The sequence below is a fragment of the Pelophylax lessonae genome (genome assembly GCF_965119305.1).
Source record: "Pelophylax lessonae genome assembly, chromosome: 1".
Taxonomy (NCBI): domain Eukaryota; kingdom Metazoa; phylum Chordata; class Amphibia; order Anura; family Ranidae; genus Pelophylax; species Pelophylax lessonae.
Window position 1 is genome coordinate 169,006,826 of NC_138768.1, and position 24,580 is coordinate 169,031,405.

Below are 24,580 nucleotides of genomic sequence, written 5' to 3' on the forward strand. Positions count from 1 at the left end.
GGTGCATTGGGTAGTCACAGGAAAAGGGGGAATCACTGAAATCTGAGCATGTGCAGAGTTGCCACCACAACTACAAAATCCCTTGCTGAATTGGGGACATGAACAAAAGGTGGAGCTAGAGAACAGCAGGATCAACCAGGTTTTTTTGTAGAATACAGAAAACTAATCTCATAGTGACTGAGTATGAACAGCATGTAATACACCATTTATTGATTTGATCGCTTTTTATGATGTGGGTTTAGTGACACTTTAACTGAAATAACTTTAAAGCTGAACTCCATCTTGATTGCATCCAGCTTTAGCCTATGTAAATATGCATATCTCATACATGACAGACTGCTGTGGAAGCTGACAATCGCTATAGCAGTTGAAACTACTAAACTAATCACCACAACCTTTTGGCTTCTGTGTCGAGTGGCTGTTCCACAATGACCGCAGGGAGTTGATCACTCTGCACTGCCGCACTTCACAGAATGGCATGTCGTTTTTTCAATGAATACAAAGTTTTCTATGATTGGAGGAGGTAAAGAGGAGGGGTAGTGACATCATAATCTTCTCCTAATCCAACCACAGAATGCTTTGTATTAAAAAAAAAAAAAATATGCAGCAGTGGAGAAAGAGGGGAAGCTGCTCAACACAGGACCCAGAAAATCGCTACTACAGTTATTGTCAGCTTCCACAGCAGCCCTTCAGGCATGAGAAATGCATACATATATTGGTCTAAGCTGGACCTTGTTACTATTTCCTAGTGTAGTACACTACAAGGTAGGTGCTAGGTAAAGTATTGTCTGCTTATCAGCAGGGTCATAATTTTCAGCTAGGTTGTCATGGCTCCCAGGTGTGGCTGTTGAGACTGGGGAGTCTCCCCACTGTGCTTAATGAGGGTTTTCATTGGGCAGTGGAGGAAACCCAGCCAATGGCCCACCCAGGCTTGTATCTACCACAGAAAGGCAGATTCTTCTGAACAGCATTCTGGGAGTGGGTATAAGTTTGAGGGGAGCACATGACGCAGCGTCTTTGGCGGGAAGCAGAGTCCCAGGAGGGAGAGTATGGCTGTCTCTCCTCCTGTCAAGAGGAATCGGGTGTCCCAGGCGGCTTACCTGAGGGGGCAAAGGGCTGAGCTGAGCTGCAGAGAGGATCTGGTGTGCCGAGGACCAGCGGAGCTGAGAGGGGTCGAGTTTCAGGAAAGCATTCCCAGTTTGTGAGTACTGCAAACTGCCCCTGGGGGTCTGCCTAGTGAGAGGGGACCACTCCGGAGAAGGTCAGAGGGATCCGGGAGCTAGCTAGCCGGTGCAGGAGCAAAGTAAAGGGGGTGCCAGTGTTGACCCTGAAAAGTAAAGGGGGTCCCAGTGATTGGGCCTTGAAGTATTCAGTGTACAGTGGAAGTGTGCAGTGTTGAGAGTTGCAGCAGCAGCAGTATTAATCAGGCTACCTCAGTCATGAAGGGCCGGAGGGAGCAGTGTCAGAGGACTTTTGAGCTAACCAGAGCGTCAGAAGTCAGTCTTCAGTACAGTCCAGGACTTTTGAGCTAACCAGAGCGTCAGAAGTCAGTCTTCAGTAAAGTCCAGGACTTTTGAGCTAACCAGAGCGTCAGAAGTCAGTCTTCAGTACAGTCCAGGACTTTTGAGCTAACCAGAGCGTCAGAAGTCAGTCTTCAGTACAGTCCAGGACTTTTGAGCTAACCAGAGCGTCAGAAGTCAGTCTTCAGTACAGTCCAGGACTTTTGAGCTAACCAGAGCGTCAGAAGTCAGTCTTCAGTACAGTCCAGGACTTTTGAGCTAACCAGAGTGTCAGAAGTCAGTCTTCAGTACAGTCCAGGACTTTTGAGCTAACCAGAGAGTCAGAATTCAGTCTTCAGTACAGTCCAGGTCTTTTGAGCTAACCAGAGCGTCAGAAGTCAGTCTTCAGTAAAGTCCAGGACTTTTGAGCTAACCAGAGCGTCAGAAGTCAGTCTTCAGTACAGTCCAGGTCTTTTGAGCTAACCAGAGCGTCAGAAGTCAGTCTTCAGTAAAGTCCAGGACTTTTGAGCTAACCAGAGCGTCAGAAGTCAGTCTTCAGTACAGTCCAGGACTTTTGAGCTAACCAGAGCGTCAGAAGTCAGTCTTCAGTACAGTCCAGGACTTTTGAGCTAACCAGAGCGTCAGAAGTCAGTCTTCAGTACAGTCCAGGACTTTTGAGCTAACCAGAGCGTCAGAAGTCAGTCTTCAGTACAGTCCAGGACTTTTGAGCTAACCAGAGCGTCAGAAGTCAGTCATCAGTACAGTCCAGGACTTTTGAGCTAACCAGAGTGTCAGAAGTCAGTCTTCAGTACAGTCCAGGACTTTTGAGCTAACCAGAGCGTCAGAAGTCAGTCTTCAGTAAAGTCCAGGACTTTTGAGCTAACCAGAGAGTCAGAATTCAGTCTTCAGTACAGTCCAGGTCTTTTGAGCTAACCAGAGCGTCAGAAGTCAGTCTTCAGTACAGTCCAGGTCTTTTGAGCTAACCAGAGCGTCAGAAGCAGACTTGTATAAAGTACTGGAAATTTCTACTTGAGTAAAAGTACAAGTGCTCGATCAAAAAATTACTTGAGTAGAAGTGGAAGTGCTCGCAGAAAAAGTTACTTAAGTAGAAGTACTAAAGTATTCAACATTCTTTTTACTTAAGTATTGCAAGTAGTTTTTTCAAAAAATTTGCTACTTAAGTACTAAAAGTAAAAAGTACCAGTAGTTTTGAAAAAAAAAATTCTACTCAAGTACTGAAAGTAGAAGTACAAGTACTGTGTTATGTAGTTATTAAAGAAAAAAGTCAACATCATATTGTTTTTATTATTTCAAATGATTTATTCAAATGATTAACCTGTGTTTGTTAGTAGTTTCTTGATGCACTTTAAGCGCTGTAGCACCATTTATTTGTTTGTTTCATATTTTCTTTTTATTGGAAAGATTTGGTATAGCAGCTTTAATTATACACAGCCTTTATTTTCCTATGCGCTGATTTACAAATGACATACACATTTTTTTGAGCTTTATGCAACCTGCCATCTACTGTTCTGGCAGTGGTAATTTTTTTAAAAGTAACGAGTAACTATGCAGCACAAAAAAAAAAATACTTGAGTAGAAGTATCGAAATCATCGAAAAAATGTAGTGAAGTAAAAGTAGAAGTAGGAGAAAAAAATTCTACTCTAGGAAAGTACAGATACCGCATTTCGGTACTTAAGTACAGTACTTAAGTAGTTCTACTTCGTTACTATACATCTCTGGTCAGAAGTCAGTTTTCAGTACAGTACAGCAAGTCAGTGAATCAAAGTGCCAGCAAGCGTTGGTCGGCATTCAGCCACGTCAAGTCAGCGCTGAAAGGCATTTTCTTCTTCAAGTGTTCCAATTTGTACCTAGTTGAGCCAAAGGAGTAGCCCACTCATTCCCTTCTCCCATCCCCATATAAAATAAACAAACAAACCAAAGATGCCGGACTGTTCTTTGACTCAGATCTCCTACTTGGGCATTCAGCTTAAATATGCTGTTGGTGTTACCGGTGACCATGGCAGACCCACATCAGGCCCAATGCCTGGAAATATTGCTACACTAGAATGGCCTCTTGCACAAGCGGCATTAAAACCACTTTTAAAGGCAGTTCATTTTTTTTTTTTTTTTCTGCCTTGAAACACCCCTCTATGTTAGCCGATGCTTATGGAGTGGATTTACTAAAACTGAGGAGTGTGAAACCTGGTGCAGCTGTACATGGCAGCTGGAGAAATGTGTCAACCAGTCCCTCTTGGATCTGCACAAATTAGCTACAGATCGCAATGACCCTCATCTTTGTAACTTCTTGGAAACCCATTATTTAGATGAGCAAGTGAAATCCATAAAGGAGCTTGGTGATCATGTGACCAACCTGCGCAAGATGGGAGCGCCACAAAATGGCATGGCTGAATACCTCTTTGACAAACACACACTAGGGGAGTCTTGCTTTCTGCCCTCTTTACCTGTTCTGTTTATTTGTGAAATCTTTAGTTCTGTTTCTCTGCTATATTTTTGACACTAATAAAATTGTACAAGGTGAAAAAAATAATAATAATAAATTAGCCGATGGAATGAATGAACGCCCAAGCGCTTGATGCGCCTAAATGAGTTTACAAAGCACAGCTTTAGGCCCCTTTCACACCAGCGGACTGATCGGGTCCGCCTGTCTGTTTTTTAGACGGACCCGATCGGACCACCAATTGTTCTCTTTTGGGGCGGCAGATGTCAGCGGATGCTGTCACCCGCTCCGATCCGATCCGGTCCACTAAAATCAGTTGGGCATACGCTCAACGAATCAGATTGGATGACAATCGGATAATAACAGACATGCAGTCTGTTTTCATTCGACCACCCTATAGAGTGCAGCAGGCCATCTTTCTGCCCGCCAGCACAGCCAGATTCAGCTCCATCTGAAAGGGGCCTTAATCCCCTTACACATGATCTGAAAATCGGACGACAGATCGTCTGTTTTTTTATTTTGCATGCTAGTCGTATATCAAAAATGAAGAGCTTACTAAAGTTATGAAAATTCTCCTACGACAGAATAAAAAATTGGAATTGAAGTCATGTGTTGTAGTGTATTTGTATTGTATTTTCGAACGACAACTTAAATTAAGATTAAACGAAAATCGTACAACCAGGTAATGCACAAGAAAAATGTTCGTGTTTGTCTGATCTGATAATATTGCATGAACTGTCATGATCAGCTCTAGGAAGCTGTGTACTAACAATCCAATTATCATACGATCGATGCAAAAGCGGTATTTTTCGTCCGATTTTAGGACAGAAGGTTTTTTATCTTAATGTATTCTGTGCATGAAGATAAAAAGCCTTATGTGTGCATAGTTGCCAACATTTAAAAAAAATTTCCAGGGACACTTTGCAGCACAGCTATCAATTACTTACCACACTCTCTTCCCTGAAGCTCCGCCCACTCTGCATAATTCATCTCGCCTACTTATCAGATTATAGAGTCTACTCAATATAGAGAGAATTACAGGAAATTAGAAAAGGGAATTTCAAACTTAAGGCCACAGTAGAAGATATGGAATAAGTCTCCCATTCAGCTGCACTACTTCTGCGTAACATTTATGGGCAGCCCGATTAACAGGCGCTTCCAGGGACAATATAAATTACCTGGGACAGGCTCCTATTTGCAGGGACTGTCCCAGGAAAAAAGGGACAGTTGGCAAGTATGTGTGTGTAGCAGCCTCCCCAGCACCCCCTAATTCCTTCCTGAACCCGATCTCTATCCAGTGATGTCCACGAGTCCCTCGGCCTTCCGGGACTCTCCCTCCTGATTGGCTGAGACACAGCAGCCAATCTGGAGAGAGAGGGGGCAGGGCCGAACATAAGCTCTGTGTCTGAATGGACAGACAGAGCTGCAGCTTGGCTCAGGTGCCCCCATAGCAAGCTGCTTGCTGTGGGGGCGCTCGACTGAAGGGCCAGGCGCTGCAAAAAAGGAACCGAGAAGAGGAGAAAATCCACTGCAACAGAGCAGGTAAGTATAACATGTTTGTTATTTAAAAAAAAAAAACAAGACTTTACAATCACTTTAAAGCGGAGTTCCACCTAAAACAAAAAAAATTACATAAAAATACCCCTGGGACAGTCAGGGCTAGTACATTCCACAATGGATAGCCTCTGAACTGTACCAGGTTGCACTTACCTTTTAGAAGAAATATTTACCTTGAAAATGTCTTGTCCAGCGCTGCCATCTCAGGTGTTGGCAGCTGAAGCCAGCGCGATCCTCTTCTGCATCCTCTTCGGTCCCACGATGCACTGCACCGGCCCCGTGGTCACTTCCTGGGCTGCAGCGTCATCCCTGCACAGCTTCTGGGCATGCCCAGAAGCTGTTTAGCAAGGTATGACGCGCCTGCACAGGAACTGACGTCGGGGCCGGTGCAGGCGCATTGATTCCTGGGAGCGATGATGTTCAGCTCCCAGGAATTATTGCAAGCCAGGAAGTGACGGCGGCGGCCGTGGCCGCAGAGGGAGGAAGAGGAAGTAAGGTAAGTATATTTTGCGATTATCCATTTGTTTTTCAGGTGACCCGGAGCAAGAAGATGGACCGAAGTTCAATTTTAGGGTGGAACTCCACTTTAAGGCTTTTAACACTGCTTTTACTTCCTCTGGAGCAAGGCATCCAGGGGAGGAAAAAGAATGTCCAGTGTGCATAAAACCTACCTGTGATTTCCTCTAGTAGAGTAATCTGTGTCTACAAATGATACAACAGTCAACTTTAGAACACCAATTAAAAATAAAAGGTTAACTAGAAGTATGAAGCAATAACCCACCAGGTGCCAGTAACAAGCTTAGCATTGTAGTGCTTGTTTATTTCAGCATACCTTGGGCGGCTGGATGGCTTCCCTAGCCCCAGATCCCAAATAAGTTATGTTTTCTTGGAAAATATACCAGCTCTGCAATCTCTTTCATTTTAATCACCCAAGCAACAAGTCACATTTCAGACAGACAGGGCGGATAAGCACCAGCCTTGTGGCAACTCTAATCCCCAAAAAGGCATGCAAACATGAGCTGATTGTGAATCAAAATAAATGTAAAATGCAACAGAGAGACCAACCAAACAGAAAAAAACCTCTAAAACATAGCTTATAGTCACACATAAATTGACAGATCAAGTAAAGAACACATGACAGCAGTGTAACTCAATAAATATTGGGTTGTGTTGCTTTAGATCTGGGTATAAGTAAATTAATGCCAATTCAGGGAGCAGCAAATGTTTCAGTCTTGATTTTATAACTACACATGATTGCATTATTCCAGCCACAGAAACAACCTAACTAGACAAAAAAAAGTATTGCTTTATGGTACTACCATATATCAGCAACTGAAAATATGTTTAATTTCCCAGAAACATTGCACAAAAGGTGTGCTTTATTATTGAAACGTCTTGGGTTCAGTGTACACTGGTTATACTATTACCCTCTATAACACATGTGTCAAACACAAGGCCCGAGGGCCGAATCCAGCCCTCCAGGCTATTTCATGTAGCCCTCACACATAGGGCTTTTTTCAGCCGGAATGTGGCGGAACCCCTAATTCCTGCACTCTGTATGTAGCGCACCCCTCAACCCTGATTACTGTACACAGCACACCCCTGAACTCTGCATTTTGTGCATAGGGCACTCCTGAACTGTGCACTTTGTACGTAGCAAACCCCTGAACTCTGGGGTAGGGTGTGGTTGAGTTTCTGTACCTATTCTCTGAGAAAAAAAGCAGTGGATACATTTATATAGTCTTATAGATTCAGCCGACTGTCAGGGTGCCAGTAAATCAGGCCAAATGGCAATGCAGGTAAAATGAAGCATTTTATTGGAGGAGGAACAATAATAATAATCCCACAGCAACAGTGAAGAAATGAGGGCAAGAACAAGCCGGGGTCAAGTCCAGGAGCGGCTAGTACTCCAAGCCAGGGTCAGATCCAGAAGTGGGTAGTCTGCCGAAGCCAGGTCATCTGCCACAGCTAGGTCGAGAGCCAGGAGAGTCGTCAGCCAATGCCGGGTTGAGAGCCAGGAGTGCCGTCATCCGATGCCAGGTCAAGAGCCAGGAGAATAGTCAGCCAAGCCAGGTTATGCACCGAACACAGAGAACAAAAGACTGCTAGCAGAGATGCACCTTGGAGCAAGCGCAATGATTGCAACCCTGCAGGTGATAGATATAATCAAGTGTGTGACATCCTCAATGTGCGACGCCCAGGCAGCAGGAAGTGATGATGCAATCAGAGTCTATAAGAGGCAGTAGTCTGCACATGTCCAAGATGGCTGCCAACAGAAGGGAAAGATAAGACCTTGACAGTACCCTCCCCTCAACGGCCAACTCCTCCACGGAGCAAAAAACAGTTTCTGAAGGGCGGGAGCATGAACATCAGCGGAGGGAACCCAGGAGCGCTCCTTAGGACCATAACCCTTCCAGTGCACAAGGTATTGAACCTGACCTTGGAACAGACGAGAATCCAAGATGCTGCTAACCTCATACTCCTCATGACTGCCCACAGGAACGAGGACGGGGAAGTGAAAAAGTATTGCGATTGCAAACCAGTGGCTTCAAAAGTGACACGTAAGACATTGGAGATACGCATGCCAGAAGGAAGATCCAAGGCATGGGCTACCGGGTTCACCTTACGAAGGATGGGAAAAGGTCCAACAAAACAGGATGCCAGTTTTGCAGTAGGCAGCCTGAGTTTGAGATTACAGGTCAACATCCACACCCTTTCCCCGACCTAGGTACAAAGGAGCAGATAAACATCCTTGGTCAGGCTGGAGCTTCTGACGCTGTGGAGAGACCCGTAAAGACTCTTGAATCTGCATCCAAGAGGAACGGAGAGCATGAAGATGATCCTCCACAGCCGGGATGTCCTGTGCCAAGAACGACTTGGGCAACACAGCGGGTGGGAACCCATACATGGCCACGAACAGAGACATACAGGAAGACAAGTTGATGGCAGAGTTCCTGGCAAACTCTGCACAGGGTAGTGATCAACCCAATTGTCATGATGGTCAGAGATATAGCAGCGGAGAAATTGCTCCAGAGCTTGGTTGGAACGCTCAGCAGTACCATTGGACTGCGGGTGGTAGGCCGAGGAGAGTTGAATACGCAACTGGGAGCAAAAGGCCCGCCAGAACCTGGAGACAAACTGGCTTCCATGGTCTGAGACAATCTCCTTAGGCAACCCGTGTATACGGAAGGCCTCCCTGGCAAACACCAAGGAAAGCTCCTGGGCGGAAGGCAGCCGCTTAAACGGAACACAGTGGCACATTTTGGGAAGGTGCAGAGGAGATTTGTTCTGGGCACAGACCGAACAAGCAGTCACATAAGCAGCAACATCAGTGCAGAGAGATGGCCACCAGAACTGACGAGAAATAGCCCAGTACATCTGTTTTTTACCAGGATGACCGGCAGTCTTGGAATTGTGGTATGTGCGCAACAGTCTGATGCGAAACCCCTCAGGTACAAAACATTTGCCAGCAGGTCTCTCTGTGGGAGCAACAGGTTGGGCAGCCAAGATCTGTTCCCCAAGAGGAGAGGTTAAGTTGGTACAGATGGCAGCCAGGATATGCTCTGAAGGTATGACCAGTATTGGCACAGAGTCCTCCCTGGACAACTCAGAAAACTGGTGATGCAAGGCATCAGCTTTAACATTCTTGGAGCCAGGCAAATAAGAGACCAGATAGTTAAAACGAGACAAGAACAAGGCCCATCTGGCCTGATGGGGTGTGAGCCTCTTGGCCTCCGAGAGATTTGTCAGATTCTTATGATCGTGAGAATAAGAATCAGAACCACAGAACCTTCGAGCAAGAGTCTCAATTCTTTGAGAGCCAGGATAATGGCCAAGAGCTCTCTGTCTCCAATTTCGTAATTGCATTCAGCTGGAGACAGCTTTTTGGAGTAGAACCCACAAGGAAGTAAGGGTTCATCAGGTGTCAAACGTTGAGACAGGAGGGCACCTACTCCCATCTCAGATGCATCCACCTCTAGGACAAAGGGCAAACCAGGATTGGGATGAGACAGAATAGGAGCCGCAGTGAAAGCAGACTTGAGTGCCTTGAAACCTTGGATGGCAGCAGGCATTCAATCGTGGGAATCGCTGCCCTTCTTGGTCAGGTTTGAGATAGGTTTGGTCAAAGAAGAAAAGTTCGGGTGAGGCCATTGTAGAACAGCCAAAACCTTTTAAGGGTCCAGCTAAAATGATGTAAACCAAGAAGGCAACCTGAGACAGGTGGAATTCACATTTCTCAAGCTTACAAAAAAGCCCATTATCACGTAACCGTTGCAGCACCTGTCTGACATCCAGGTAGTGTGATTCAATGGAGTCGGAGTAAATCAAGATGTCGTCCAAATAGACCACCATGCATTGCTACAACATATCACGAAAGACATCATTGATGAACTCCTGAAAGACAGCAGGCGCATTGCACAAGCCAAAAGGAATCACCAGAGATTCGTAATGACCAGTTCTATTATTAAACACGGTCTTCCACTCGTCGCTCTCCTTGATCCTTACGAGGTTATACGCGGCCCCTAAGTCAAGCTTGGTAAAGACCGTTACTCCCTTGAGGCGGGCAAACAATTGAGTAATTGGGTATGCATTCTTGACCGTGATGCGATTGAGGCCCCTTTAATTAATGCAAGGTCTCAACTCGACCCCCCCTCTTACGAGGAAAAAACAGGCACCCGCTGGAGAAGTGGACTTGCGAATGTACCCCCGGGCAAGCGCATCCACAACATACTCCTCCATGGCCTTATACACATTCATGTACGGTGGGGAGGAAGAGTATCAGCACGCACCTTGTCATACACATCCTGATACTCACCACATTCAGTGTGCAACACTGAATCTGAAGAGGTACAAAGTACCTTAAAAGGCCCATGGATACAAACAGCGCCACACTGTGGAGACCAAGAGATTATCTCGACTGACTGCCAATCAAAGATCGGATTGTGTCTCTGAAGCCACGGGTAACCCAAAACAACAGGGTAATGTGGGGATGATATAACCTGGAAACAGGTCTACTTCTTGTGAACAGCCCCTATCGCTGTATCAACCGGAACATGTGGGTAACCTGCAGGGGTCTGCCATCAATCACGATTGAGATGGGACTGAAGTATGTAGGCTAAGGACACATTCCCTTAAAAGACAATTACACAAAAAAATTACTCATTTCACCCACAAGTGCTTTTTCTTAACACAACTATTCCTTTATATTGGTTTTTGAAATTTACAAATTCAGCATTTTAGAAACTGGATGATAGGTTTAGCACTGTAAAACACTTTTGTATAGATTAAAAGTGTTTTTTTTTATACAGAAAAGGAAGCAGATCACAAGTGCTTAGACTGTGGTAGAACTCTGTCTCTAACACATGTATGAACCGAAGAAGAAAATTGTTTTGCCCGGGACTTTAGAGACTTGTGCCAAAATTAAGTAAATAATCGTGTAGTAGAAAAATATACAATTTATTCCATATAAAATGTAAAATTAAACAAAGTTGACACTACATGTGTCATAAAAACAAGCACAATATCCATACATTGCTGAAAGTAACATACACTATATTACCAAAAGTATTGGGACGCTTGCCTTTACACGCACATGAACTTTAATGGCATCCCAATCTTAGTCCGTAGGGTTCAATATTGAGTTAACCCCCCCTTTGCAGCTATAACATCTTCAGCTCTTCTAGGAAGGCTGTCCACAAGGTTTAGGAGTGTGTCTATGGGAATGTTGGACCATTCTTCCAGATCAGGCCCACAGTCTCTGCTCTAATTCATCCAGAAGGTGTTCTATCGGGTTGAAGTCAAGACTCTGTGCAGACCAGTCAAGTTCCTCTATCCAAACTCGCTCATCCGTGTCTTTATGGACCTTGCTTTGTCCACTGGTGCGCAGTCATGTTGGAACAGGAAGGGCCAACCCCAAACTGTTCCCTCAAAGTTAGGAGTATGGAATTGTCCAAAATGTCTTGGTATGCTGTATAGTAGAACTATAGGCACATTTTTTTTTTTTTTTTCATTTTGGATAGAGAGGGTTATAACCCCTGTCAGATTTTTTTCACCATCTCTGTCCCATTGTGGAGATTTCCATTCACTTCCTGTCCCATAACCAAAAAGAAAGTGAGAGGAAATTCCTGCAAAATAAGGGAATTTCTTGGCAGGTGTTCTATTCCCTCTCCCCTCTATACAAAACTAAAAATACAAAACTAAAAAACTAAAGGTTTCGCCTTTAGTTATACTTTAAGAGTTCCTTTCACTGGAACTAAGGGGCCAAGCCCAACCCCTGAAAAACCACCCCATACACCATAATCCCCCCTCCACCAAATGATTTCAACCAGTGCACAAAGCAAGACCCATAAAGACATCGATGAGCGAGTTTGGGGTGAAGGCACTTGACTGGCCTGGACAAAGTCCTGACCTCAACCCGATAGAATACCTTTGGAGTGAATTAGAGCGGAAATACGAATGTCACAAACAAGATATATATAGTATACAGTATCTCACAAAAGTGAGCACACCCCTCACATTTTTGTAAATATTTTATTATATCTTTTCATGTGACAACACTGAAGAAATGTCACTTTGCTACAATGTAAAGTAGTGAGTGTACAGCTTGTATAAGACCCCGTTCAGACAGGGGCGACGCGACTTGCTGGGGCGACCTGTGAAGTCGGCGCGACATGCACCTCGGAGCGACATGCACGGACTTCATATCATTGAAGCCAATGCAAGTCGCCTCCAGGTTGCCCCAAAGTAGTACAGGACCCTTTTTCTAAGTCGGAGCGACTTGTGTCGCTCCTATTAGACGGATCCTGTACTATTCAATGGCGAGCGACCCAAGTCAGGCTAGTGTGAATGGGGTCTAACAGTGTAAATTTGCCGTCCCCTCAAAAAACCTCAATACACAGTCATTAATACAAAGAATAAAGCCACGCTAGATTGACACAAATGTTGTTAAAACGTAAGCATAATCGTGAAAAGAACAGTGAACAACCTAAATCAGACTATGGCAACACAATGTCCATATAGAATAACCATATTATTCATAATTTGAAAATCATTAGAAGAGGGATAAAGTGAGTCCAAATAAGATGTGCAAAGTGCAAGAAAAAAGAAATCCTCCACCGCAATTTTGTGACTTCTTCCTCAATCAGTGACGCATGCCAAAGCCACGCTATGCGCTTACCAGAAGGGAGAAGTAAAACGGCCTTAGATGTAATCATATATTATAACTCAAATCAGCTCCAATGGATAATGCTCTATTCGCTTATGCCAAACAGGTCCGGCGGGGAGCCGCGAACTGAACCAAGCACCGCGATGCAGACAACCCAAGTCCAGCACTCAAAATCAGAGTGGATGGATGGCACAGAGACAGGCATTGAGTAGCCTCAAAAATATTCAGCGCTTGTCTTTGGAAACTGCTGAACGAAAGACTTGAAGGACGAATGAGTTCTGGGCTCTCTGATGATGTCAGGATAGGCGAGACATTGATGAGCGAGTTTGGGGTGAAGGCACTTGACTGGCCTGGACAGAGTCCGGACCTCAACCCGATAGAATACCTTTGGAGTGAATTAGAGTGGAAATACGAATGTCACAAACAAGATATATACAGTATACAGTGAGCACACCCCTCACATTTTTGTAAATATTTTATTATATCTTTTCATGTGACAAAACTGAAGAAATGTCACTTTGCTACAATGTAAAGTAGTGAGTGTACAGCTTGTATAACAGTGTAAATTTGCTGTCCCCTCAAAATAACTCAACACACAGCCATTAATGTCTAAACTGCTGGCAACAAAAGTGAGTACACCCCTAAATGAAAATGTCCAAACTGGGCCCTCGAAAAGGTCCCTCGAAATCAGCAACAGTTGGGTGCTATGCCTAGAGGGCTTTCCAATGTAAGCCTAACACTTTTAAACAACAGCCAGTAAGGGCATGGATGGCTTTATAAGGGTCTGTTATACAGTATTATTATACAGGATTTATATAGTGCCAACAGTTTGCGCAGCGCTTAACAAAATGAAGGCAGACATTACAGTTACAATATAATTTGGAACAAGAGGAATCAAAGGACCCTGCTCTTTAGAGCTTACAATCTAAAGGGGAGGGTCAGTTGATACAAAAGGTAGTAGCTGTGGGGGATGAGCTGATGAAGAAAGTGAAACAGTGTATTAGTTAGTAGCGGGATAGGCTTCTTTAAAGAGAAGGGTTTTCAGGGATCGGCTAAAGATGGATAAATTAGGAGACAGTCGGACAGATTGGGGTAGAGAGTTCCAAAGAATGGGAGAAGCTCTGGAGAAATCCTGGAGGCGAGCATGGGAAGAGGTGACAAGGGAGCTAGAGATCAGGAGGTCTTAGGAGGACCGAAGAGAGCGGCTTGGTTGATATTTTGAGATCAGTATGTGTACTAGTCATCATTTGGAGGCTTAGCTGTATACCCACCAAAATTTATGTAAACGCCATCCAAAGAAAAAAAAGTATACATTTTATATTCTATAAATAGTTTTGCTTTGCAAGTTGTCTTTAAAATCAGGTTTGTTTAGCACACATGCAAGACAAAGAATGGATTATGTGCTGTGACATCTACAGGTGCCAGTGGCAATTCTTATCTAGTATTCTCTGTTGATGTGTTTATTTTCTTCATCATCTGATTATGACATTTGCAGTCTTGAGTGCTGAGAAAATATACCTTGAGAGATAAAGCAACAGACTGTTTTTCAAGCCTTGAAAGTATTTGCACTAAGAACTATTCAAAGTTGAAAAGAAAGTTGTTATGTTTTCTACAAAAATAATGAAAAGTGAGTTTTTTATATTTTCTACAAAGATAACACAAAAAAGCAAACAACATCAAGATATTTGATTTACCAACATTTTTGGTCTTAGAGTTCATTAACCATTTCAGCTCTGGAGGATTTTACCCCCTTTTTGACCAAGCCACTTTTTGCTATTCGGCATTGCGCTAATTTAACTGGCAATTGTGCGGTCATGCAGCACTATACCCAAACAAAAGTTACATCATTTTTATCACACAAACAGAGCTTTCTTTTAGTGGTATTTGATCACCACTGGGTTTTTTTTTATTTTTTTGCGATATAAATGAACAAGGACTGTGAATTAAAAAAGAAAAAAAACAATATTTTTATATTTCTGCTATAAAACATATGCAATAAAAAAAAGTAGATTTCCTCAATGCATTCTGCTACATATTTTTGATAAAAAAAATAAATAAAATCCCAGCAAGTGTAAATTGATTGGTTTGTGTGAAAGTTAAAGCATCGACAAACTATGGTATATATACTGGAATTTTTATTTTTTTATACTACTGATATCGGCGATCAACGACTTATAATAGGACTGCAATAGTGCGGCAGACACTCTGAGACTAACTGACGATGGGGGGGGAACTGACTAACTGCCACTGAGATCACCAGTGACGCTTTGTGATGCTTTGCAGGGATGAGAAACACAGAGATCCTTCCCTGTGTACAGGACTCTGTGTTGAATGTCAACATAGAGCTCTTGGCTGTAAGACCCCGTTCACACTGGGGCGACCTGGTCGCCTGACAGGTCACCGTAGGTCACCTGCCATAGAGAAGCTGTGGACCCGTTCTAATAGGAGCGACACAAGTCGCTCCGACTTAGAAAAAGGGTCCGGAGCTTCTTTGGGGCGACCTGAAGCGACCTGCATTGACTTCAATGTTATGAAGTCCGTGCCGGCCGCTCCGAGGTCGCGGTGCGAGCTGCGCGCCGCGACCTGTGAGGTCGCCCCGGCAAGTCGGATCGCCCCAGTGTGAACGGGGTGTAAATGTACAGGGAAGAGAAACACAGAGATTGTTCCCTGTGTGCAGGACTCTGCGTTGAATGTCAACATAGAGCTCTGGGCTGTGAATGCACAGGGATAAGAAACAGAGAGATTGTTCCCTGTGTACAGGACTCTGTGTTGAAAGTCAACATAGAGCTCTGGGCTGTGAATGTACACAACCAATCAGCATTTCCCAGGAATGAATCATTGACTGGGACCTGATGACAGGCTATGTACAATTACAGTGGGTCCTGGCGGGGGGGGGGGGCCTTAGGCAGATGTAAACCTCTGGCATGAAATACAAACAAAGCATATCCCTCTACAGTACTTGCCTCAATGAGTACACCCTAAACCCGGAAGTAGGCAGCAACATATTGGGGACATTGTTTTGCCTACAGCGGTCGTTGGTCCGTATTACATTGTGGGCAGGCCATCGCTAAGTGGTAGAGGACACAGGATCAGAAGAAATTCAGAGAAAACTGGGCTATACTGGTACATTCAGGGCCAGCTTTTGGGGTGTGCGAGCTGTGCGGCCGCACAGGGCGCCATGGGCAGCAAGGGCGCCGTGCGGCCATCACAGCTCGCAGAAGATCAGGTGATTCAGGCTGCACAGTGGGAGGTAAGCGGCGACCGCGGCCTGGACAGGGTTAACACAGGCCGCAGCCTCCACTTACCTCCCGCTGTGTGGCTGTGCCTCGGTCACCTCACGGTCACCTACTGAGGCGAGCTGTGTATCACACACAGCTCAGCCTCCGATTCACGGTTACAGATCTCTCCTCCCCCCTGCAGGAAACCAGAGGAGAGGTCGTCAGCTCCTCCTCGCCCCGCCCCTTCTCCTCCTCCTTCCGCCCTGCCCACACTCCCCGGGGATGTTTGGGCGGGAAGTTTAAAGAAAAAAAAAAGCTGCATAGTGCAGACAGCATGAGGTAAGTGAGGTCTCCTTCAAAAAATGTAAGGGGGGGTCTCTGATGTGGGGGGCTCTGTGTGAGGGGGGCTTTGTAAGGGGGGCTCTCTGATGTGGGGGGGGCTCTGATGTAAGGGGGCTTTGTGTGGGGGTCTGTGATGTAAGGGGGGCTCTCTGATGTTGGGGGGGGCTCTGATGTAAGGGGTCTGTGATGTAAGGGGGGCTCTCTGATGTAAGGGGGCTCTGTGTGGGGGGGTCTCTGATGTAAGGGGGCTCTGTGTGGGGGGTCTGTGATGTAAGGGAGGCTCTCTGATGTAAGGGGGTCTCTGATGTCAGGGGGGCTCTGTGTGGGGGGTCTCTGATGTTAGGGGGCCTCTGTGTGGGGGGTCTCTGATGTTAGGGGGGCTCTGTGGGGGGGGGTCTCTGATGTGAGGGGGGCTCTGTTTGGGGGGTCTCTGATGTGAAGGGGGCTCTGTGTGAGGGGGGTCTCTGATGTGAGGGGGGCCCTGTGTGTGGGGGGTCTCTGATGTGAGGGGGGCTCTGTGTGGGGGTCTCTGATGTGAGGAAGGCTTTGTGTGGGGGGGGCTCTGATGTGACGGGGGCTCTGTGTGGGGGGTCTCTGATGTGAGGGGGGCTCTGTGTGAGGGGGGTCTCTGATGTGAGGGGGCCCTGTGTGTGGGGGGTCTCTGATGTGAGGGGGGCTCTTTGTGGGGGGTCTCTGATGTGAGGAGGGCTTTGTGTGGGGGGGCTCTGATGTGATGGGGGCTCTGTGTGGGGGGTCTCTGATGTGAGGGGGGCTTTCTGATGTGAGGGAGGCTCTCTGATGTGAGGAGGGCTCTGTGTGGGGGGTCTCTGATGTGAGGGGGGCTTTGTGTGGGGGGGGGGCTCTGATGTGACGGGGGCTCTGTGTGGGGGGTCTCTGATGTGAGGGGGACTCTGTGTGGGGGTCTCTGATGTGAAGGGGGCTTTCTGATGTGAGGGGGCTCTCTGATGTGAGGAGGGCTCTGTGTGGGGGGTCTCTGATGTGAGGGGGGCTTTGTGTGGGGGGTCTCTGATGTGAGGGGGGCTCTGTGTGGGGGGTCTCTGATGTGAGGGGGGGGCTGTGTGGGGGGCTCTCTGATGATGTAGGGGGGCTCTAAATTAAGGGCGCCACAGGATTAGCTCGCACAGGGCCCCTGAACACCTAAGGCCGGCCCTGGGTATGTTCCAGCGACTTCATCACTGGCAATAACAAAATTGTTAGCCAATATTGGCCGTTCTGGTCCAGTTTCCTGTAAATTCAGTATTAGGACTGACCATAAAGGAGAGAGGTGGGAACGCTGAGAGAGGATTTTACGGTAAATAAAAACATCTGTTTTCTTTATCATGGGACAAGGGATCAGAAGCAATTTAAGAAATGTGAGCTGTCCCGAAGCAGTCCAACTGAAGGGTAGCCAACACAGCAAACAAAGCACTGACAGGCCCAAAAACAAGGTAAACAGGGTGCTTGTTATACGGCGGCAGCTTGGCAGGTTCCAGCGAACCACCATACCTTGCCAGCAGGGAAGCCGAGGCGCGGGGGACAGCGGCCACGATTGCCGCCGGGCACCCGCGATCGCTCCCTGTGAAGAGAGAACGGCGGTCTGCTGTTGTAAACACGGCAGACCCTTATTCTCTCTGCTATCAACACAGAGCGCCTATGGTCCTCCTATTTAGCAGGAACACTGGTCTCGGTGTTGATATTACAAGCCCATCCCCCTCACTGTTAGAAAACACCCCCTAGGCTAACACTTAACCCTTTGATCGGCCCTGGGTTAACCCTTTCCCTGTCAGGGTCTTTATTTCAGTAACAGTGCAAATTTTTAGCACTGATTACTGTAGTAATGTCACTGGTCCCCCAAAAAGTGTCAAAATTGTCAGTTAGGGGTCCGATCTGTCCAACACAATGTCGCAGTCTTGCTAAAAATCGCTGATCACCGTCATTACTAGTAAAAAATAAATAAATAACTAAAAATTACATAAATCTTTCCCGTAGTTTGTAGACGCGATCACTTTTGCGCAAACCAATCAAAATACGCTTATTGGGATTTTTTTTTACCAAAATATGTAGCAGAATACAAATTGGCCTAAAATTTATGCTTACATTTTTTTTTTAGGAATGTTATATAGCAGAAAGTGAAAAATATTGTTGTTTTTTTTTTTTTTTTCAGAATTGTTGCTCTTTTTTTTGTTTATAGCGCAAAAATAAAAATCTCACAGATGATCAAATACCAACAAAAGAAAGCTCCATTTGTGGGGAAAAAAGATTTCAATTTTATTTGGGTACAGCGTCGCACGACCGTGCAATTGCCAGTTACAGTAATGCAGTGCCGAATCACAAAAAATGGCCTGGTGATTAAGGGGGAAATTCTTCAGGTCCAGTGGTGGTTAAGCCTATAGGCTTCCATGATGAGCTGCCTAAGCCACCTAGAAATGATGGAACGAAAGGCAGGATGTCCCTTAGGGCTCATTTACACTGGCTTCAACTTTAACACACATTAAAGCTCCTATCGTATCAGCATGCTTCTCTGATGTGTTTTTAATGCTTCGATGATGCTTCAGTGGTTCTTCGGTGATGCTTTTTTGAAGCTTTAATGAAGCTTGGCAAATGCCCTGTGTGTGTTGATTTTCAATTTGTTTTAAAGGGGCCCAGTAGAATTCCAGCTCATTAGTACAACTGTTCAGCAGATCCCCAGCTCCTTAGTACCCCTATTCAGCAGATCCCCTGCTCAGTAGTACACCCCCCCTCTGCTAATGCCCCACTCAGTAGTAACCCTTAGCTCTGCTGATGCCCCACTCAGTAGTAACCTGCAGCTCTGCTGATCCCCCACTCAGTAGTAACCCCCAGCTCTGCTGAGCCCCAGTTCAGTAGTAACCCCCAGCTCTGCTGTTTCCCCTACTCGGTAGTAAATCTCAGCTCTGCTGATTCCCCCGCTCAGTAGTAACCCCCAGCTCTGCTAAGCCCCTGTTCAGTAGTAACCCTCAGCTCTGCTGAGCCCCCGTTCAGTAGTAACCCTCAGCTCTGCTGATTCCCCTGGTCAGTAGTAGCCCCCAGCTCTGCTGAGCCCCCGTTCAGCAGTAACCCCCAGCTCTGCTGAGCCCCTGTTCAGTAGTAACCCTCAGCTCTGCTGATTCCCCTGTTCAGTAGTAACCCCCAGCTCTGCTGAGCCCCCGTTCAGCAGTAACCCCCAGCTCTGCTGATCCACCTCTCAGTAGTAACCTCCAGCTCTGCTAATCCTCTGGTTTGCTGATCCTCCTCTCTCTCTAGTCCCTGCTTTCTTGTCTTAAGAGAGGCATGGACTGCAGAGAGAGAGATATAATTTTGCCTGCAACAAATCAGTAGTAAGACCTCACCTGGAATATGCAGTTCATTTTTGGGCACCAGTTCAGAAAAAAGGATATCGGGGAACTGGAGAAAGTGCAGAGAAGAGCAGCTAAACTGATAAGAGGCATAGAGGAGCTCAGCTATGAGGAATGATTAAAGGAACTGAATTTATCCTGTCTTGAAAAGAGGAGATAAAGGCTGGGTTCACACTAGCTGCTGAACATGGTTCTGTTGTTCTGTGCTGCTGAACAGTGTTCTAAACCTTTGTTTTTTTTTTTTTTTAAACAAACATGTCATACTTACTTGCAGTGTTTTTGCACAGAGCAGCCCGGATTCTCCTCTTCCGGGGTCCTCCTGCCTTCCTGGTACCCCCCCCCCCCCCCCCCCAGCTACTTGCTAGAGGGGTATGCTTGCTAGTACACTCCTGTGCCCCGCTGCCTGCATCCATAGACACACATCCCCACTCCTAGCTTCTTCATCTTAGGATTTAATTGACAGCAGCAGGAGCCAATGGCAAGCCAAGCCTAAGACAGCCACTGGTCTCGGGCACATTAATGAATTGGGATCGGGTTCAAGTAAGTAAAGGGGTGGCTGAGAGGGATTCTGTTCACAGAAAGCTTTTTACCTTAAAGCGGTGTTCCGGCCTCCCCACCTCCAAAAATAAAAAGTCAGAAGCTACACATAGCTGCTGACTTTTAATATTGGGACACTTACCTGTTTTGGAATCCAGTGATGTCGGCACCGCAGCTGATGTTTCCATCGGATGTCGGATGCTGCCACCGCCATTTCCAGTAAGAGGACCCGGCATTGCGGCTTCACGGCCAGATCCCTACTGCTCATGCGTGAAGTTACTTGCCTGGAAGCAGAGGAAGAAGGGGGCCGGACTTCTCCCGTACCTGGCCGCGGCAATGTCCGACGGCAGTGGGGACAGGGTACCTATCAAAAACAGGTACCCGCCCCCCCCCCCCCCCAAAAGGTGCCAAATGTGGCAGAACGGATGTCTGCCTATGTCAACAAAGCAGATCGCTGTTTTGTCAGAGGGGAAGATGAAGATCTTGTGTTTCTGCTAAGCTCTCTGTCTTCCCCCAGTCAAAGCATCCCCCACACAGTTAGCAAGCTCTCCCTAGGAACACATTTAACCCTTTGATCGCCCCTGATGTTAACCCCTTCCCTGCCAGTGTCAATAGTACATATTTTTTTTAGCACTGATCACTGTATTGGTGTCACTGGTTCCAAAAAAGTGTCAGTTAAGGCCCATACACACGTGCAGATTGTCGGCCGAAAAGCTTCGGCCGACGACCGATCGGCCAATTGTAGGCTTGTTAGTATGATGCTTCCGACAGCGCACTTTCGGCCGAACAGAATCTGTCATGCAAGCATTAAAATTTTTGTATGCCGACACCAGAACGGCCGATTGTTCACCAGTCAATACAGATTTCGGCCGACAGACAGCAGATTTGCAAGACTGGGCATGCTCAGAAAAGAAAAAACACAGGGAAAGTTAACCATTACATGACATCACTTCTGCAGTCGGCTGTTGTTGGCCGACAAAATTCATGTGCAGTCTTTTGCAGTTTTCAGCGGACACGACAGCCCGGGGACAAAAGACGGCCGATCGGTACGTGTGTACGGGGCTTTAGTGTCTGATTTGTCTGCTGCAATATTACAATCCCGCTAAAAACTGTTGATCGCCACTGTTACAAGTAAAAATAAATAAATAAAAGTTCCATAAAAATATCCCAAAGTTTGTAGAAGATATAACTTTTGTGCAAACCAATCAATAAACGCGTATTAGAATTTCTTTTAACAAAAAAACATGTAGCAGAATACATATTGGCCTAAATTAATGAAGAAATTATGTATTCATTTTTTATTGGATGTGTTTTAAAGCAGACTGTAAAAAATATTGTTTTTTTTTTTAAACTGTCACTTTTTTTTTGTTTATAGCGCAAAAATAATAACCGAATAGGTGATCAAATACCACAAAAAGAAAGTTCTATTCATGCGAAAAAAAGGAACATCTTGTTTGGGTACAGCGTCGCACGACCGTGCAATTGTCAGTTCAATTACTGCAGTGCTGTATTGAAAAAAATGGCCTGGTCATGAAGGGGGTAAACCTTCTGTAGCTGAAATGGTTAAAACACTGAGAGTTTAATATCACTTTAAGATAGACAGTTGTCGAATAATAAAGCTTGAGGCTTTTTGAATCTTTCTTTTTTGTCCGCAAGTGCTTCTGGGAGTTGTAGTCTCCCCTCCCTGCACAGCTTCCTTGTCTAATTGCACGTAGACCCGCCGGCAGCGGGGAATCAGGTCAGTGGCGGGCGGGCTGCGGGTCCCGGTGGAGGGGGAGGGGCTGTATCCGGGGGAGAGGGCGGGGCAGAGCCGGGATCGGGGTGCGGGGGCTGAGTTCTCTGCTGTCCTGAGCTCCGGAGAAAAGTTCCAGCGATCGGTGGCAGTGCGGACCAGGGACTGAGCTGTCACCTCTCCCCGGTGTGTGTCACCCTCAGCCTGTCCGGAGTGGGAGCAGAGTGTGATGTGTGGGGGCTCAGGACCGATCTTCTCTGACCCTCACCGGACTCATCAGGTCACCGGTCTGTCCGCTCTCATCACATAACAAGAGTCACCAGAGCCTGTCCTAGGTCACTTATTACTGGAGAGGAGCCCAGCCTTCCACTGTTCACTTATGGATGGAATGGGGGTGGGAGATGAGCCTAGCTATCCCTACATTCTATTATTACTGGAGATGAGCCTAGCCTTCCAGAGTTGTTGTTACTGGGGATGAGCCTAGTCATCCAGAGTTCAGTTTTTACTGGAGATGAGCCTAGCCTTCCACTGTTCACTTATTACTGGAGATGAGCCTAGCCTTCCAGAGTTCAGTTATTACTGGAGAGAAGCCAGGCCATCTAAAGTTCAGTTATTACTGGAGATGAGCCTAGGCTTCCACAGTTCAGTTATTACTGGAGAGGAGCTTAGCCATCTAAAGTTCAGTAATGGTTGGTGTGCGGACTGGGGATGAGCCTAGAATTCCCTTGTTTAGTTATTACTGGAGATGAGCCTAGCCTTCCAGAGTTCAGTTATTACTGGAGATGAGCCTAGCCTTCCAGTGTTCAGTTATTACTGGAGATGAGCCTAGCCTTCCAGAGTTCAGTTATTACTGGAGATGAGCCTAGCCTTCCAGTGTTCAGTTATTACTGGAGACGAGCCTAGCCTTCTAGAGTTCAGTTATGGTTGGAATGGGGGTGAGAGATGAGCCTAGCCTTCGCTAGTTCTATTATTTCTGGAGATGAGCCTAGCCGTCTAAAGTTCAGTTATGGTTGGAGTGGGGACTGGGTATGAGCCTAGCCTTCCAGTGTTCAGTTTTTACTGGGGATGAGCCTTCTAGTGTTCAGTTTTTACTGGGGATGAGCCTTCCAGTGTTCAGTTTTTACTGGGAAAGAGCCTTCCAGTGTTCAGTTTTTACTGGGGATGAGCCTTCCAGTGTTCAGTTTTTACTGGGGATGAGCCTTCCAGTGTTCAGTTTTTACTGGGGATGAGCCTAGCCTTCCAGTGTTCAGTTATTACTGGGGATGAGCCTTCCAGTGTTCAGTTATTACTGGGGATGAGCCTAGCCTTCCAGTGTTCAGTTATTACTGGAGATGACCCTAGCCTTCCAGAGTTCAGTTATGGTTGGAATGGGGGTGAGAGATGAGCCTAGCCTCCCCTAGTTCTATTATTACTGGAGATGAGCCTAGCCATCTAAAGTTCAGTTATGGTTGGAGTGGGGACTGGGGATGAGCCTAGCCTTCCAGTGTTCAGTTTTTACTGGGGATGAGCATAGCTTTCCAGAGTTCACTTATTTCTTGAGTTGAGCCTAGCCTTCCCTAGGCCAGTTATTACTGGAGTTTAGCCTAGCCTTAAGTGTTCTGTTATTACTGGAGATGAGCGTTCCAGTGTACAGTTATTACTGGAGATGAGCCTAGCCTTCCAAAGTTCACCTATTACTGGAGATGAGCATAGCCTTCCCTAGGTTAGTTATTACTGGAAATCAGCCTAGCCATCCCTAGTTCAGTTACTACTGGAGATGATTCTAGCCTTCCAGTGTTGAGTTATTACTGGAGATGAGCCTAGCCTTCCAGTGTTCAGTTATTACTGGAGATGAGCCTAGCCTTCCAGAGTTCAGTTATTACCAGAGATGAGCCTAGCCATCCAGAGTTCAGTTATTACCAGAGATGAGCCTAGCCTTCCAGAGTTCAGTTATTACCAGAGATGAGCCTAGCCTTCCAGAGTTCAGTTATTACTGGAGATGAGCCTAGCCTTCCAGAGTTCAGTTATTACTGGAGATGAGCCTAGCCTTCCAGAGTTCAGTTATTACTGGAGATGAGCCTAGCCTTCCAGTGTTCAGTTATTACTGGAGATGAGCCTAGCCTTCCAGTGTTCAGTTACTACTGGAGATGAGACTAGCCTTCCAGAGTTCAGTTATTACTGGAGACGAGCCTAGCCTTCTAGAGTTCAGTTATGGTTGGAATGGGGGTGAGAGATGAGCCTAGCCTTCGCTAGTTTTATTATTACTGTAGATGAGCCTAGCCATCTAAAGTTCAGTTATGGTTGGAGCGGGGACTGGGTATGAGCCTAGCCTTCCAGTGTTCAGTTTTTACTGGGGATGAGCCTAGCCTTCCAGTGTTCAGTTTTTACTGGGGATGAGCCTAGCCATCCAGTGTTCAGTTTTTACTGGGGATGAGCCTTCCAGTGTTCACTTTTTACTGGGGATGAGCCTTCCAGTTTTCAGTTTTTACTGGGGATGAGCCTTCCAGTGTGTTCAGTTTTTACTGGGGATGAGCCTTCCAGTGTTCAGTTTTTACTGGGGATGAGCCTTCCAGTGTGTTCAGTTTTTACTGGGGATGAGCCTTCCAGTGTTCAGTTGATACTGGGGATGAGCCTTCCAGTGTTCAGTTGATACTGGGGATGAGCCTTCCAGTGTTCAGTTGATACTGGGGATGAGCCTTCCAGTGTTCAGTTTTTACTGGGGATGAGCCTTCCAGTGTT

At 46.1% G+C, this 24,580-nt stretch overlaps 1 protein-coding gene across 3 annotated transcripts in view; it reads left to right on the plus strand.

The window, feature by feature from the left end:
* The first annotated feature begins 21,771 nt into the window (after positions 1-21,771).
* The window catches only part of PAM (peptidylglycine alpha-amidating monooxygenase), a 317,350-nt gene continuing 314,541 nt past the window's right edge, over positions 21,772-24,580 (plus strand). For all 3 annotated transcript variants that reach the window (XM_082267132.1, XM_082267133.1, XM_082267134.1), the window contains exon 1: positions 21,772-21,868. The gene's annotated coding sequence lies outside the window, so the exon portion shown is untranslated. The remainder of the gene's footprint in view (positions 21,869-24,580) is intronic.